The sequence below is a fragment of the Ochotona curzoniae genome, unplaced genomic scaffold (assembly GCF_017591425.1).
Source record: "Ochotona curzoniae isolate NIBS_2020 unplaced genomic scaffold, NIBS_Ocur_1.0 patch14, whole genome shotgun sequence".
Classification (NCBI taxonomy): Eukaryota; Metazoa; Chordata; class Mammalia; order Lagomorpha; family Ochotonidae; genus Ochotona; species Ochotona curzoniae.
Window position 1 is genome coordinate 1,145,814 of NW_024466684.1, and position 15,585 is coordinate 1,161,398.

At 55.2% G+C, this 15,585-nt stretch overlaps 1 protein-coding gene and 1 pseudogene across 1 annotated transcript in view; one reads left to right on the forward strand and one right to left on the reverse strand.

Moving 5' to 3' along the window:
- LOC121166444 (nibrin-like) overlaps nt 1-15,585 on the forward strand; it is a 178,917-nt gene that overhangs the window by 91,561 nt on the left and 71,771 nt on the right. The gene's annotated exons all lie outside the window — the stretch shown is intronic.
- The window catches only part of LOC121166446, a 1,182,205-nt pseudogene continuing 1,181,606 nt past the window's right edge, over nt 14,987-15,585 (reverse strand).

Genomic DNA, 15,585 nt, shown 5'->3' on the forward strand with positions numbered 1-15,585 from the left:
AGGCCAGAAGATAGGCTGGAGTGAGGATAATGCAGCCTAGGCCAGCTACAGGGATGAGCTCACAGCACTGCCCACTGAGCTCCCTGCTGGTGCACCTGGGAAAGCCTGGGAAGACAGTCCAGGACCCTGAGGGTCCCCCTGACACCCACATGGGAGACCAAGGAGAGCTCCTGGTCCCTGGCTGGAGCCTGGTCCAGCCCAGGACACTGTGGCCACTGTGCAGAGTGAGCTAGCAGGTGAAAGATCTGAGTTTCTGTCTTGTTAACTCTGCCTTTCAAATGAATCAATCCTTCTTCACAAGTGACATTATCTGGAAAACCATTGGAGCATCAGCTGACCTTTGATCTCAGGACACTGTGCCTTTTCTGTGACCCCAACGAGCCTGTTCCTCCAGCACTTTCTGCCTCCCTTGCAGAGCGACACCACACCTGAGCAAAGCTCAGGCTCCTCTGTGCCTGCATCTGCCACACCTAGAGCCCAAACAAGAGGCAGACCCCCAGCCCATGGCTGTGAGTCCTTCTGGAACTCTCAGGTGATCATTACACTGTGGAGTGATCCATTTCTCAAGCTGCATGTCCCTGTGCACATGTGTGCTGGGTCAAAGGAAGCCAAAGCTGCCATGCATGGGTCAGAGAAGCAGGAAGAGGCATCCTGTGGGCTCAGGCTTGGAGAGGCTACCCAGGAAACCTGTCCCTCTGCTACCACTTGGGGCCCAGCCCTGCTGCCTCAAGCAACCAAGTGGTACCATGAAGCCCCTTGTGGGAGCTGACTATCTTTGGGGCCAGGCTGCTGGCTGGGAGTAGGGGGTATTCTGGGCTCCCCCTCAAATGCAGACTCAGGATGACCTTACACAACCCTCATCCCAGACACTAGCTGGGGTCTCATGGCACAGTAAGGAGCCCTGGGCCCCAGGAAAGGACACCCAGGTCCTTATGGCCTGGCCCAACAAGGCAGGCTTCCAGGCGGAGCCCCAGAGTGGCCACCCCCAATGGACAGAGGCAAGAAGAGCAGGCCAGAGCCCTCTTCCTTCTGACCCCTGCACAAGGAGGAGGGCAGGTGCCTGACAGGGAATGGGAAAGGGCCAGGGGGCAGGGGCATGCCGGACAGGGACCATGCTTACCACTCAGGACTGTGTTGATTCAGTAACTCACAACATGCCGTTCATCGTCTACTTCCTTGGCAGTGACTCTGCATCCAAGGTCGGGTGCCTCGGGCAGGATGAGTAGCTTTCGTCTCTTGCAGGGCAGCGGCAGCGGCAGAGGGACCTTCCGCTTCTGGGGTCTGGATGGATCCCGCTCCAGTGCAGGAGGTTTCAGGAATTCAGTCTTCCCCACAGCAGTGCTTGCAGCCTTCTCCTGTGGGATGTGGCTGTGGAGCATCCTGGCTGCCTGGGCGCTGACCAACTGGCCTTCCTCACAGGACTTGGCATGTGGTGCACCACCAGCTTGACCTGAAGCTTTCTGAGGGCTGATGGTGCGTTTCATACAGGAGGGGACCCTGTCCACCCAACCTGCATCAGGGGTCTTGGCCTGTGGAGTCTGGAGAGGTTTGCTCTCAGACTTCTCTTGTGGGATGTCCCTGTGGGCCACTCTGGTGGCAGGGGTGACCCCCTGAGGGCGTTCCCTGGGGGTCTTGCCCTGTGATTCATTGACTGGAGCTTGGGCCCTGATTGCTCTGATCACCCAGGGCACCTTGGTGGAGCTGTGGGAGCTGGTGCTGGGGTTGCACTTGGTGAAAGTCACCCTGAGGGGGAACTCGGGTTCCCTGCTCTGTCTTTCAGGATTTGTTGTTCTTCTCAGAGGCCCAGGCCTGGGCACAAAGGAAGCCAGGACCCCTTTGACACGAAGGCGCCTAAAGGCAGAACGGGCACTGCCACTCTCGTGGGTGTGGTAATCCTGTGTATCTTGTCCATCTTGTGATTCATTGTCTGGAGCTTGGGCCCTGATTGCTCTGATCACCCAGGGCACCTTGGTGGAGCTGTGGGAGCTGGTGTTGGGGTTGCACTTGGTGAAAGTCACCCTGAGGGGGAACTCAGGTTCCCTGCCCTGTCTTTCAGGATTTGTTGTTCTTCTCAAAGGCCCAGGCCTGGGCACAAAGGAAGCCAGGACCCCATTGGCACGAAGGCGCCTAAAGGCAGAACGGGCATTGCCACTGTCCTGGGTGTGGTAATCCTGTGTATCTTGTCCATCTTGTGATTCATTGTCTGGAGCTTGGGCCCTGATTGCTCTGATCACCCAGGGCACCTTGGTGGAGCTGTGGGAGCTGGTGCTGGGGTTGCACTTGGTGAAAGTCACCCTGAGGGGGAACTTGGGTTCCCTGCTCTGTCTCTCAGGATTTGTTGTTCTTCTCAGAGGCCCAGGCCTGGGCACAAAGGAAGCCAGGACCCCATTGACACGAAGGCGCCTAAAGGCAGAACGGGCACTGCCACTGTCCTGGGTGTGGTAATCCTGTGTATCCTGTCCATCTTGGACTGTGGGGTTGCCCCCAGGCTTTGGTGCTGCCTCATTGCTGTCTGTATGGAAGTTCTCCTCAGAGGTGCCGCCTATTGCTGCCCTCTGGTGACCCGAAGCTAGGCGGCGGGCCAGTGGAACCCATAAGGAATGCAGCACCTTCCCCAGAGTCTGTTGCAGACCTTGCTGCAGCATCTGTGGCAGTTGTGCGAGGAGTGCCAGGTGACCATTGTCACCAGCCATCTTGGGCAGCTTGAGGCCCAAGGACCGAGGGGCACAGACGTGAAGCAATCTGGAAGCAGGGTATGCAAACAGTTGATGTTCCTTGCGGGACTTGGCCTGTGGCACTTGGGTGGGTGACCATGAACCCTGCTGTGTGATGTACCTACATTCCAATGAGGAAAGGAACCTGTCCTCCCAGCCTAGCTCAGGGCTCTTTGCTTTTCTTAGGCCATATCCGGGGATCTTGGTGTATGCTGTTTGGAGACGTTGGCCCGCAGCCTTTCCTTGTGGGATGTACCACTGGAGAATCCTGGGGGTTGGGATACCCCATTGAGGGTATTCCTTAGTTGTCTTGGCCTGTGATGCCCTGACCAGAGCTTGGGTCTTGATTGCTGAGAGCCTCCAAGGCCCCTTGGTGGAGCTGTAGGAGCTGGTGCTGGCGTTGGACTTGGTGCAGGTCACCCTGAAGGGGAACTCGGGTGCCCTCTCCTGTCCCTCAGGTTTTGGGGTTCTTCTCAGAGGCTCAGACCCGGGCACAAAGGAAGCCAGGACCTCTTTGGCATGCAGGCGCCTAAAGCCTGACAAGGTGCTGCCACTGGGGATATCACTGTGTGGTGCCCTGGAGGCTTGGGCACCAACCAGCCAGCCTGTCTCATGGGTTTTGGCATCTGGCTCCTGGGTGGGTTTGGCAGCAGCTTTCTCCTGTGTGGTGTCCCTATGTTCTGTGGAGTCAGGTACTCTCTCTTGTGTGGCTTCCATGGAAACCTTTGCTCCCTGAGAGACTTCCTTGGGGATGTTTGCAAGTGACTCCCAGGCATATTTGCCTGCAGCCTTCCTCCTGCGGATGTCCCTGTGCGGCCCCTCAGAGGTGGTGGAGCCAACTAGCAGGCCTTCCCCGGGGGTCTCAGCCTGTGACGCCCGGGTGGGTGTGCCAGCAGCCTTCTGCACACTGTTGCTGTGTACTGCAGAGCTGGAGATTCTGTCATGCCAGCCTTCCACAGGGGTCGTTGTTTCATGAGGGCTTTCGTTAGAGGTCTGTGCAAGTGGTGTTGAGACAGAAACACCAGCAGTTTTATTCTCCTCCTGGGGCACCAAAGAGGCTGCAGCACCAGTGAGCAGGAATTGCTCAGGAGGGTTATCAAGTGGTGCAGAGATCAATTGGCCCACAGACTTTTCATGTGGGATGTTGCCGTGTGTAATGGAGGGAGGGGAGCTGGACTGTGTGCCAGCACTGGGGAACAAGACATGTGTCTTGGCAGGTTCGAAAGCATCGTTTGTCGTGACCTGGATATTGCACTGTGGTGTATTGGAGGCTGGAGTTGCAGACTGTGGGGCTTCCTCAGGGATGTCGACAAACGGTGCCCAGGACCAGTCATCCACAATTGTGTCCTGCGGCACGCGGCTTTTTTCCGCAGAGACTGTGGAACTGGCCTTGGAGAGTTTCTGGAATTCCTGTCCGTGAAGTGCATGGGCGAGATCACCCACCACTGCCTTGTCAAGCTGAATGCTGCTGTTTAGCACACTGGTGGCTGGGGTCCCAGCCTGTGGGCCTACGTCAGGTGTCATGGCCTGTGGCACTACGCCAGGAGCTCCCTCAGCCTTCTCCTGTGGGATGTTGCTCTTATCTGAAGAGGCGTTGCCGCTTTCAGCCTGGCCTTGTGCGGTGGTCACTGCTTCTTTGGGACCTCCCTCTGAGATGTCAGCAAACGGTGCCAAGGACCCATCGTCCACAATTGTGTCCTGCGGCACGTGGCTTTTTTCATCAGAGACCGTGACACTGGCCTCTGAGACTTTGCCGGTTTTCTTGTTCTGGGGTCCACAGGTGAGTTTACCAGTTGCCTGCTTCTTAGACTGAGTGTTCTTGTTCTTGTGCAGGGCAGTGGAGGCTGTGGTGCCAGGCTGCAGTTTCTCCTGGGGATGCTCGGCCTGTGGTGCCAGGCCAGAGGCACTTGTAGTCTCAGCATGGGCAATAGAGCTGTGCCCGGGGCATGTGGGGAGCCTTGCTGGCAGGCCTTCCAGGGTGTTGCTTTCTGCCTGCGAGCCTTCCTCAGGAGTCTTCTTGAGAGGTGCCGAGGCAGAGATGCCAACACTGTTCCTGTTCCTGTTGGTGTCTCTGTGCCACTTCCTGTACGCAGGGGCACTGGTCCTCGGGTGTTTCTCGGGTGATTTGGCAATAGACAGCTTGGCGAGTTTGTCCACCATCTGCTGGTACACAGTGTTGCTGAGCTTGCTGGATTTGGGGACTCCAACCTGTGTGGCTGAGTTGTGCACGTGTTGTGCCGAGGAAGGTGAGCCCATGACCTTCCTCTTGGGCATGGCCCAATATGGGCCTTGAGAAGTGGGAGATTTGTCTTGGCCTCCCTCAGACAGTTCTGCATGTTGTGTCATACATGCATATTCAGCCGCAGCCTTTCTCTTCTGCCTCCCTTCCCTGTGGAATACCTTGGAGTCTGTGACACCAGCTTGCAGGTGTTTGCCGGGTGTCTTGGCCTGTGGCTCCAGAGCTCGAGTTGCCACAGACTTTCCCTGCAGGATTTTGCTCTCTTGTGGAGAGGTGTAAGCCCTTTCTTCCTGGCCTTGCAGGGAGGTCTTTCTTTCCTGCAGGCCTTGGTCTAGGGTGTCGAGAAACGGTGCCAAGGACCTATCATCCGCAACTGTCTTCTGTGGTGCGTGGTTGTTTTCCACGGAGACCGTGGAACTGGCCTTGGAGAGTTTCTGGAATTCCTGTCCGTGAGGTGCATGGGTGAAATCGCCCACCACTGCCTTGTCAAGCTGAATGCTGCTGTTTAGCACACTGGTGGCTGGGGTCCCAGCCTGTGGGCCTATGTCAGGTGTCATGGCCTGTGGCACTACGCCAGGAGCTCCCTCAGCCTTCTCCTGTGGGATGTTGCTCTTATCTGAAGAGGCGTTGCCGCTTTCAGCCTGGCCTTGTGCGGTGGTCACTGCTTCTTCGGGACCTCCCTCTGAGATGTCAGCAAACGGTGCCAAGGAGCCGTCGTCCACAAATGTGTCCTGTGGCACGTAGCTTTTTTCATCAGAGACCGTGACACTGGCCTCTGAGACTTTGCCGGTTTTCTTGTTCTGGGGTCCACAGGTGAGTTTACCAGTTGCCTGCTTCTTAGACTGAGTGTTCTTGTTCTTGTGCAGGGCAGTGGAGGCTGTGGTGCCAGGCTGCAGTTTCTCCTGGGGATGCTCGGCCTGTGGTGCCAGGCCAGAGGCACTTGTAGTCTCAGCATGGGCAATAGAGCTGTGCCCGGGGCATGTGGGGAGCCTTGCTGGCAGGCCTTCCAGGGTGTTGCTTTCTGCCTGCGAGCCTTCCTCAGGAGTCTTCTTGAGAGGTGCCGAGGCAGAGATGCCCACACTGTTCCTGTTGGTGTCTCTGTGCCACTTCCTGGACACAGGGGCACTGGTCCTCGTGTGTTTCTCGGGTGATTTGGCAATAGACAGCTTGGCGAGTTTGTCCACCATCTGCTGGTACACAGTGTTGCTGAGCTTGCTGGATTTGGGGACTCCAACCTGTGTGGCTGAGTTGTGCACGTGTTGTGCCGAGGAAGGTGAGCCCATGACCTTCCTCTTGGGCATGGCCCAATATGGGCCTTGAGAAGTGGGAGATTTGTCTTGGCCTCCCTCAGACAGTTCTGCATGTTGTGCCATACATGCATATTCAGCCACAACCTTTCTCTTCAGCCTGCCTTCCCTGTGTAATGATCTAGAGTCTGAAACTCCAGCCTGCAGGTTTTTGCTTGGTGTTTTGGCCTGTGGAATCATAAAAGGAGTTGCCACAGACTTCCCCTGTGAGATTGTTTTGTATCTTAAAGAGTTGTATTCCCTGGTTTCTACGAGACCATCCTGTGGCGCTATGTCAGCTGTCATTGCTTGTGTTTTCCTGGCAGGAATTCCCACACTTTTCTGGGAGTTTTTCTTGAGCATCTTGGAGTGGAATGCTTTTTCTTCATATTCTTTCAGGGGGGTTGTTATTCCCTGCATCTCTTTATTAGTGGTCCTGATATGTGGTGCTGTGGCAGGAACGCCAATAACATTCCTCTTCTGATGGATCCAGCTGCGGGTTGCTTCCTTGGTGTGTGTGCTTGCTGGCAGGCCTTTGTCAGGGTTCTTGTCATGTTGTCCACTGGTGGGTTTAGCTGCAGAGCTCTCCAGCAGTATTTTAATAAGTGCTGCTGTAAAGACTCTGGTGCGAGAAACCTGAACTCTTTTGCAGGTCTTGTCATGTAGTCTACCACCATGTTCGCCCTCAGCCTTCTGTTGGTTGTTGCAGGGCTCAGTAGAGGAGGGGACCCTGTTCTCCTGCCCATCTCCAGAGGTGTTGGCATGTGGTGTTTGGAGAGGTTTGCCCTCAGCCTTGGCCTCTGGGATATCCCTGTGGGGCACCCTGGAGGCTACAGTGACCCCCTGAGTGCGTTCCTTAGTGGTCTTGGCCTGTGATGCCCTGACCGGAGCTTGGGTCCTGATTGCTGAGAGCCTCCAGGGCCCCTTGGTGGAGCTGTAGGAGCTGGTGCTGGCGTTGGACTTGGTGCAGGTCACCCTGAAGGGGAACTCGGGTTCCCTCCTCTGTCTCTCAGGTTTTGGGGTTCTTCTCAGAGGCTCAGACCCGGGCACAAAGGAAGCCAGGTCCATTTGTCATGCAGGCGCCTAAAGCCTGGCAAGGTGCTGCCCCTGGGGATATCACTGTGTGGTGCCCTGGAGGCTTGGGCACCAACCAGCCAGCCTGTCTCATGGGTTTTGGCATCTGGCTCCTGGGTGGGTTTGGCAGCAGCTTTCTCCTGCGTGGTGTCCCTATGTTCTGTGGAGTCAGGTACTCTCTCTTGTGTGGCTTCCATGGAAACCTTTGCTCCCTGAGAGACTTCCTTGGGGATGTTTGCAAGTGACTCCCAGGCATATTTGCCTGCAGCCTTCCTCCTGCGGATGTCCCTGTGCGGCCCCTCAGAGGTGGTGGAGCCAACTAGCAGGCCTTCCCCGGGGGTCTCAGCCTGTGACGCCCAGGTGGGTGTGCCAGTAGCCTTCTGCACACTGTTGCTGTGTACTGCAGAGCTGGAGATTCTGTCATGCCAGCCTTCCACAGGGGTCGTTGTTTCATGAGGGCTTTCGTTAGAGGTCTGTGCAAGTGGTGTTGAGACAGAAACACCAGCAGTTTTATTCTCCTCCTGGGGCACCAAAGAGGCTGCAGCACCAGTGAGCAGGAATTGCTCAGGAGGGTTATCAAGTGGTGCAGAGATCAATTGGCCCACAGACTTTTCATGTGGGATGTTGCCGTGTGTAATGGAGGGAGGGGAGCTGGACTGTGTGCCAGCATTGGGGAACAAGACATGTGTCCTGGCAGGTTCGAAAGCACCGTTTGTCGTAACCTGGATATTGCACTGTGGTGTATTGGAGGCTGGAGTTGCAGACTGTGGGGCTTCCTCAGGGATGTCGACAAACGGTGCCAAGGAACAGTCATCCACAATTGTGTCCTGCGGCACGTAGCTTTTTTCCGCAGAGACTGTGGAACTAGCCTCTGAGACTTTGCCGGTTTTCTTGTTCTGGGGTCCACAGGTGAGTTTACCAGTTGCCTGCTTCTTAGACTGAGTGTTCTTGTTCTTGTGCAGGGCAGTGGAGGCTGTGGTGCCAGGCTGCAGTTTCTCCTGGGGATGCTCGGCCTGTGGTGCCAGGCCAGAGGCACCTGTAGTCTCAGCATGGGCAATAGAGCTGTGCCCGGGGCATGTGGGGAGCCTTGCTGGCAGGCCTTCCAGGGTGTTGCTTTCTGCCTGCGAGCCTTCCTCAGGAGTCTTCATGAGAGGTGCTGAGGCAGAGATGCCAACACTGTTCCTGTTGGTGTCTCTGTGCCACTCCCTGGACGCAGGGCCACTGGTCCTCGGGTGTTTCTCAGGTGATTTGGCAATAGACAGCTTGGCGAGTTTGTCCACCATCTGCTGGTACACAGTGTTGCTGAGCTTGCTGGATTTGGGGACTCCAACCTGTGTGCCTGAGTTGTGCACGTGTTGTGCCGAGGAAGGTGAGCCCATGACCTTCCTCTTGGGCATGGCCCAATACGGGTCTTGAGAAGTGGGAGATTTGTCTTGGCCTCCCTCAGACAGTTCTGTGTGTTGTGCCATACATGCATATTCAGCCACAACCTTTCCCTCCTGTCTGCTATCCTGATGGAATACCTTAGATTCTGGGACACCAGCTTGCAGGTGTTTGCCTGGTGACTTGGCCTGTGGCTCCAGAGCCGGGGTTGCCACAGACTTCCCCTGTGAGATTGTTTTGTATCCTGAAGAGATGTATTCCTTCTTGGTTGGGAGACCATTCTCTGGCCTTGTCTCAGTGGTTAGTGGATATGTTTTATTGGCTGGAGTTCCCATACTTTTCTGGGATTTTTTTCTGAGCATCTTGGAGTGGAATGCTTTTTCTTCATATTCTTTCAGGAGGGTTATTACTCCCTGCACATCTTCATTTCTGGTCTTCACTTGTGGGGCTGTGGCAGGGGCTCCTATAGCATTCCTCTTCTCATCAATCAACCTGTGGGTTGCTTCCTCGGTGCGTGTGCTTGCTGGCAGGCCTTTGTCAGGGTTCTTGTCATGTTGTCCACTGGTGGGTTTAGCTGCAGAGCTCTCCAGCAGTATGCTGCTGTTGGTTGCTCTGAAGCCGCTGGTGCCAGCCACCTGACCTTTTTTGCAGGTCTTGTCATGTAGTCTACCACCATGTTCGCCCTCAGCCTTCTGTTGGTTGTTGCAGGGCTCAGTAGAGGAGGGGACCCTGTCCTCCTGCCCATCTCCAGAGGTGTTGGCATGTGGTGTTTGGAGAGGTTTGCCCTCAGCCTTGGCCTCTGGGATATCCCTGTGGGGCACCCTGGAGGCTACAGTGACCACCTGAGTGCGTTCCTTAGTGGTCTTGGCCTGTAATGCCTTGATCGGAGCTTGGGTCCTGATTGCTGAGAGCCTCCAGGGCCCCTTGGTGGAGCTGTAGGAGCTGGTACTGGCGTTGGACTTGGTGCAGGTCACCCTGAAGGGGAACTCGGGTGCCATCCTCTGTCTCTCGGGTTTTGGGGTTCTTCTCAGAGGCCCAGACCTGGGCACAAAGGAAGCCATGCCATCTTTTACATGCAGGTACCTATAGGCCGAGGAGGTTCTGCCACTGGGGATGTTCCTGTGAAGCGCTCTGTAGACTGAGGCCCTGAGCAGCCGACCTTTCTTGCATGTCTTGGTCCGTGGCTCATTGGTATTTTGTCTGGCAGGCTTCTGTGAGATGTTCCTATGATCCATGTAAGAGTGGACTCTGTTGATTTGGCCTTCCTTGGGGGTCTTGTTCTGTTGCTTCCATGCAGGTTTGGCCCAACCAACAGCCTTCTTTTGTAGGATGTTCCTGTGGGCAAACCTGGTGGCAGGGATGCCCACCTGAGGGCGTTTCGTGAGGATCTTGCCCTGTGATGCCCTGACTGGAGCTCGGGAGCCGACTGCCATGAGCAGCCAGGTCTCCATGTTGGAGCTGTAGGAGCTGGTGAGGGTGTTGTGCTGGGTGTATGTCACCCTGAAGGGGCATTCGGGTTCCCTCCTCCATCTCTCAGGATTTGTAGTCTTCCTCAGAGGCCCTGGCTTGGGAACAAAGGAATCCAGGCCCCTATTGACGCTCAGGTGACTGACAGCAGAAGGGGCCCTGCCACTGGCCTGGGAGCTACTGTCCTGTGTGTCCTGCTCATTTGAGCCTATGGGGCTGCCCCTGGTCTTGAATGCCCTCTCATTGCTGCTTGTAGGGCCCCTCTCCTCTGGGGCGCGGCCTGATACTGCCCTCTGCTGAACCCAAGCCAGGGGCCGGGCCAGTGGGGCCCATAGATAATGCAGCAACTTCCACAGGGCCTGCTGCAGACCCTGCTGCAGCGCTTGGGGCACTGCTGCAAGGAGTGCCAGGCATCCCCTGGCAGCAGCCATCCTGAGCAACGCAAGGCCTGCCTCTCCAGGTCCAGCGGGTGCGGCCTGGGGCGGCAGCAGCTGCTTCCTCTGAGGACCACCTCAGAGGAGAAGGTTGGAAATGAGCCCATTGAGGGCTGAGCCCTCAGAAAGCAAGAGGCTCCCCGCCTTGTGGGGTGGGAGCCCCTGCCGCTGGCGGCGGGGGAAGCCTCTGAGAGCTTCCCCCGCCCGCCTGTGGACTCAGTTCAGAGAGCAGATAGGTCTGGGGAGCAGGACTGGGTGGGTAGGGTGTGGGAGTAGGGTACTGGGTGTGGGGTTGATTGGTCCGAGGGGCTGGGCCCCTACCGGGGTCAAGCTGCACTGAATGCCGGGGTTCCTTCCTTGGTCCTGAAGGTGCACGGCGGCGCTCAGTGTGGAGGGTGCGTTCTACGCTCTTGGGAGCTCAGAGACGTTTCCGTTGGAGTGTTGAGGGCGGCGCGAGCACGGAGCGAGGCGGGTGGGCCGCGGGGCAGAGCTGGTGCGCCTGGGGCGCGTGGGGAACCCGCTGCCGCCCGTGGTCGTGACAGCGAAGGGCCCTGGCTGCTGTGGGGCGCTGGCGGCTTGACCTGGTGGACAGGGGCGGCCGCGCCTTCCCCTGAGGCCAGGGTTCCCCACTGAGATCCAGAGCACAGAACTGCTTCTCTCTGTGCCTTGGCCCTTGACTGCACCCTGCATTTCGCCAAGTGACATGGGGACCTTGCTCCAGCCCTCCTGGCCTGCAGCGAGCTGGGCTTCACCCTGTCTCCTGCCCTGGCACCTGCCCATGCAGCCCCACTCCTGGGGATTCAAAGGCCTTTGGAGGACCAAGGCAGACCTCATGCTTTCTACCCGCTTCCGGCTTCATTCTCTGCTTCCTGTCCACTGGGTCCATTGTGTGCTTTCCCGCGGGGAGGCCTCCCAGAGCTGTGGAAACCAGGGAGGGCATCCTCAGGCCAGGTTTCTTGCGTGCAGGCATGGGATGCAGGCAAGAGAGCAGTGAGCCTAGCTTCCTCATTCAGCTCAGTGCTTTCCACACTGCCTTGGGCACTGGGCAATGTGCTTCCTGGGTAGCTGCTAGGAGTCCCAGGACCGGCCAGAGAAGCAGCAGTGGTGTGGCCAGCCCATGTCTGCTCTTCTGCTCCTGGAATTCTGGCTGCAAGCAGAGGAGCTGGGTATTCTGCCTGGGACAGGGTGGACCAAGCAGGCCTTCAGGCTGAGGGAAGGGAAGGCAGCTCCTTGGGCCGCAGCAAGAGGACCACCAAGTAAAGTCCTTCTCTGTGGCTCTTTCCCACTTGGGACTGAGAAGCATTTCACTTGTAGAACAACAAAGAAGTGCCAGAAGCTTGCTGTGGGATAGCTGATTGAACACTCCTATTCACACACACTTACACACTCAATTGTGATGTTACTGTTGTAATTTTTTTAAAAGATTTTTATTATTTTTTATTGGAAAGGGAGATATACAAAGAGGAGAGACAGAGAGGAAGATCTTCCATCCGATGATTCACTCCCCAAGTGAGCGCAACGGACGATGCTATGCCGATCTGAAGCCAGGAGCCTCTTCCGGGTCTCCCACACGGGTGCAGGGTCCCAAAGCTTTGGGCCGTCCTCGACTGCTTTCCCGGGCCACAGGCAGGGAGCTGGAAGGGAAGCGGGGCTGCCGGGATAGAACCGGTGCCCATATGTGATCCCGGGGCATGCAAGGCAAGGACCTTAACCACTGCGCCACCGAGCCGGGCCCCACCAGCCCAATTTTATAAAAATATTTCACGAGGTCTAAAAAAAAAAAAAGAGAGAGAGAGAGAAAAAAAATGTACAATTACCACATGCGCTGGCAGAACAATAAAATGCATTGAGTAGAAGCAGCATTTTTTTTTAAAGATTTATTTATGTTTTGGAAAGTCAGATATACAGAGAGGAGGAGAGACAGAGGGGAAGATCTGCCAACCGATGATTCACTCCCCAAGTGAACCCAACAGCCGATGCTATGCCAATCCAAAGCCAGGAGCCAGGAACCTCTTCCGGGTCTCCCACACGGGTGCAGGGTCCCAAAGCCTTGGGCTGTCCTCAACTGCTTTCCCAGGCCACAGGCTGGGAGCTGGATGGGAAGTGGAGTTGCCAGGATTAGAACTGGCGCCCATATGGGATCCCGGCGCATTCAAGGCGAGGACTTCAGCCGCTAGGCCACGCCACTGGGCCCATAATGATTTTCATGCCTCTTAGTATGTTCTCTTTTCTATTTCGCTGGCTGATACAAGTTAAAAAAAAAAAAAAGTAGTGACTGAATAGCAGGATCCTCATTGTTGTCTTGGCTTTCATGGAATGCCAGCAGAGGCTCTAGCTTTCAGCTGGGATTCAGGTGTCTTATGTTCAGAAATATTTAATCATCCTCATCAAAAACAGAAGGTAAATAAAATATAAGATTTTGGTGGGGGAGGGGGAGAAAACCATGGGTGGTAGACATCTAACTTGATTTCATTCTACTTAAATAGGCAGTTTTCTGAGTACCACTTATTGAACAGTCTGTTCTTTTTTTAAAAGATCTATTTTTGAAGTCAAAGAGAGGAAGAGAAAAGAGAGGATTCCTCCATTCATTGGTTTGCTCCCTGGATGGCTGCAATGGCCAGCTCTGGGCCAACCCAGGGCCAACCCAGAGCCAGGAGCTTCATCCAGGTCCCCCATCTACATGGCAGGGACCCAAACACTTGGGCCATCTTCCACCCCTTTTTCCAGGCCATTAGCAGAAATCTGGATTGGAAATAGAGCAGCCAGGACACTAACCAGTGCCGACTTGAGATGCCAGTGTTGCAGGTGGCAACTTTATCTGCTTTACCACACATTGTCCCATTGTCCTCATTTTTAAAAAAGATTTATTTATACAGGCTGGCACTGTGTCTGAACAGGCTAATCCTCCACTTTGTGGTGGCAGCATCACATATGGGCCCCAGTTGATGTTCCGGCTGCTCCACTTCCAATCTGGCTCTCTGCTTGTGAGGGAAAAGCAGTGGAGGATGGCCCAAGTTTTTGGGACCCTGCACCTGCGAGAGAGACCAGAAGCTACTGGTTCCTGGCTTCAGATCAGCTCAGCTCTGGTCTTTCAGCCACGTGGGTAGTGAACCAGCAGATGGAAGACCTTCTTCCTCTTGCCTCTTTTTCTCTATAAATCTGCCTTTTCAATAAAAATAAATAAATCTTAAGAAAGGAAGGGAGGAGTCATGGCATGCTGGCCTAGCATCTAAAGTCCTCGCCTTGAATGCGTAAGGATCCCATATGGCACTGGTTCTAATCCTGGCAACCCTGCTTCCCATCCAGCTTCAGCTTGTGGCCTGGGAAAGCAGGTGAGGACAACCCAAAGCCTTGGGATCCTGCACCCTCATGGGAGACCTGGAAGAAGCTCCTCACCCCTGCCTTCGTTTCGGCATAGTTTCATGAATTGTGGTGACTTGGGGAGTGAATCATGTAATGGAAGGTCTTCTCTGTCTCTCCTCCTCTCTGTATCTCTTACCTTGCAATAAAAATAAATAAATCTTTCTAAAAGAATAGAAAGGAAGAAAGAAGAAAAGACAAAAGGAAGACCCTAACATCCTTGTGTCTGGGCTCAGTACAAAGGGTTCCCCTTTCATGAAAGAGTTACAGAGAGAGAGAGAAAATCCCCTTCTCATCACTGGTTCACTCACCATGTGGTCATCATGGCCAGAGCTGAGCTACTCTGAAGCTGGAGCCAGGAGCACCCTCCAGTTCTCTCATGTGGGTGCAGGGCCCTTGGGCCATCCTCACTGTTTTCTCAGGCCGTTAGCAGGAAGTTCAATCAGAAGTGGAGCATCTGGGGGCTCAGTGTGATGGCTCAACTGGCTAAATCCTCACCTTGCAAGTGCCAGGATCCCATATGGGTGTCAGTTCATGTGTTGGCTGCTGTGCCTCCTATAAGCAGAGAGCTGGATTGGAAGTGGAGCAAGCAGGACATGAACTGGTGCCTGTATGGGATGACAGTACTCTAGGTGGAGGCTTAGTCTACCACACAGTGGCACTGGCCCCATCCATTTTGTTTTAAGAAGTGTTCTTATTTTTTAAGATTTGTTATTTATTTATTTTTTATTATTGCTAATTCAGATTCACAGAGAGAAGAGACAGAGAGAAAAATCTTTCATCCACTGGTTTATTCAACAAGTGCCGCAATATCCAGAGCTGAGACAATGCAAAGCCAGAAGGCAGGAGCTTCTTCCAGGTCTCCCACGTGGGTGCAGGGTCTCAAGGCTTTGGGCCATCTCTCCTGCCTTCCCAGGCCACAGGCAGAGAGGAATGGAGGAGCTGCCACTTATTCCTGGTTCCCAGGACTGGCCTGTGCTAGGGGATGCAGGCCCAGAGACTTTCTAAGGAAGCTGTGTTGGATCAGCCTTCCTTTCACTTACAACTCACTGCTTCCAAGGGGGAGCAGGAGGGCTGTGTCTTTAATGAGAAACTGCAAAGGGAAGGAGGGAGGGACAGAGGCCTCGGCCAGAATCACTCAGCCAAGGGGCTCAGCCCAGAGCAACAGATGGTTCATGCTCACTGGAGGCACTCAACTGTCTACTTTCTTCTGGTCCTTCATCTTGAGTCCAATGTCCACCCTTTTCTCAAAGAAGTTGACCAGCACAGACTCCGGCAGGATGGAGGCCAGGATCTGCTTGAAGGAGATGCACCAGTCTGCGTCCATGGTGTTCCCAATGCGGGCAGTGGCTGTGGGGTTCTCACACTGCAGGGAGCCCATGCTGACCACTGAGTAGGAGGACATGGATATGTTGTATTTGGTTTCATCATCAGACGGGAGCTGGGAGGGTGAGCCCTGCCCCTCTCCACTGCCCCCTCTACCACCGTCTGTCTCTCCTGTGGCACTTTTCCAAGGTGGGTGTCTCCACCAGCTTTGGTCCAGGGGTCCCCCGTGGCTGTCAGCTGGCATTCCTGTACTGGAGCCTGACGGGAATCCCTTGCAGGTGACTGAGGGTCCCCCGTGCCTG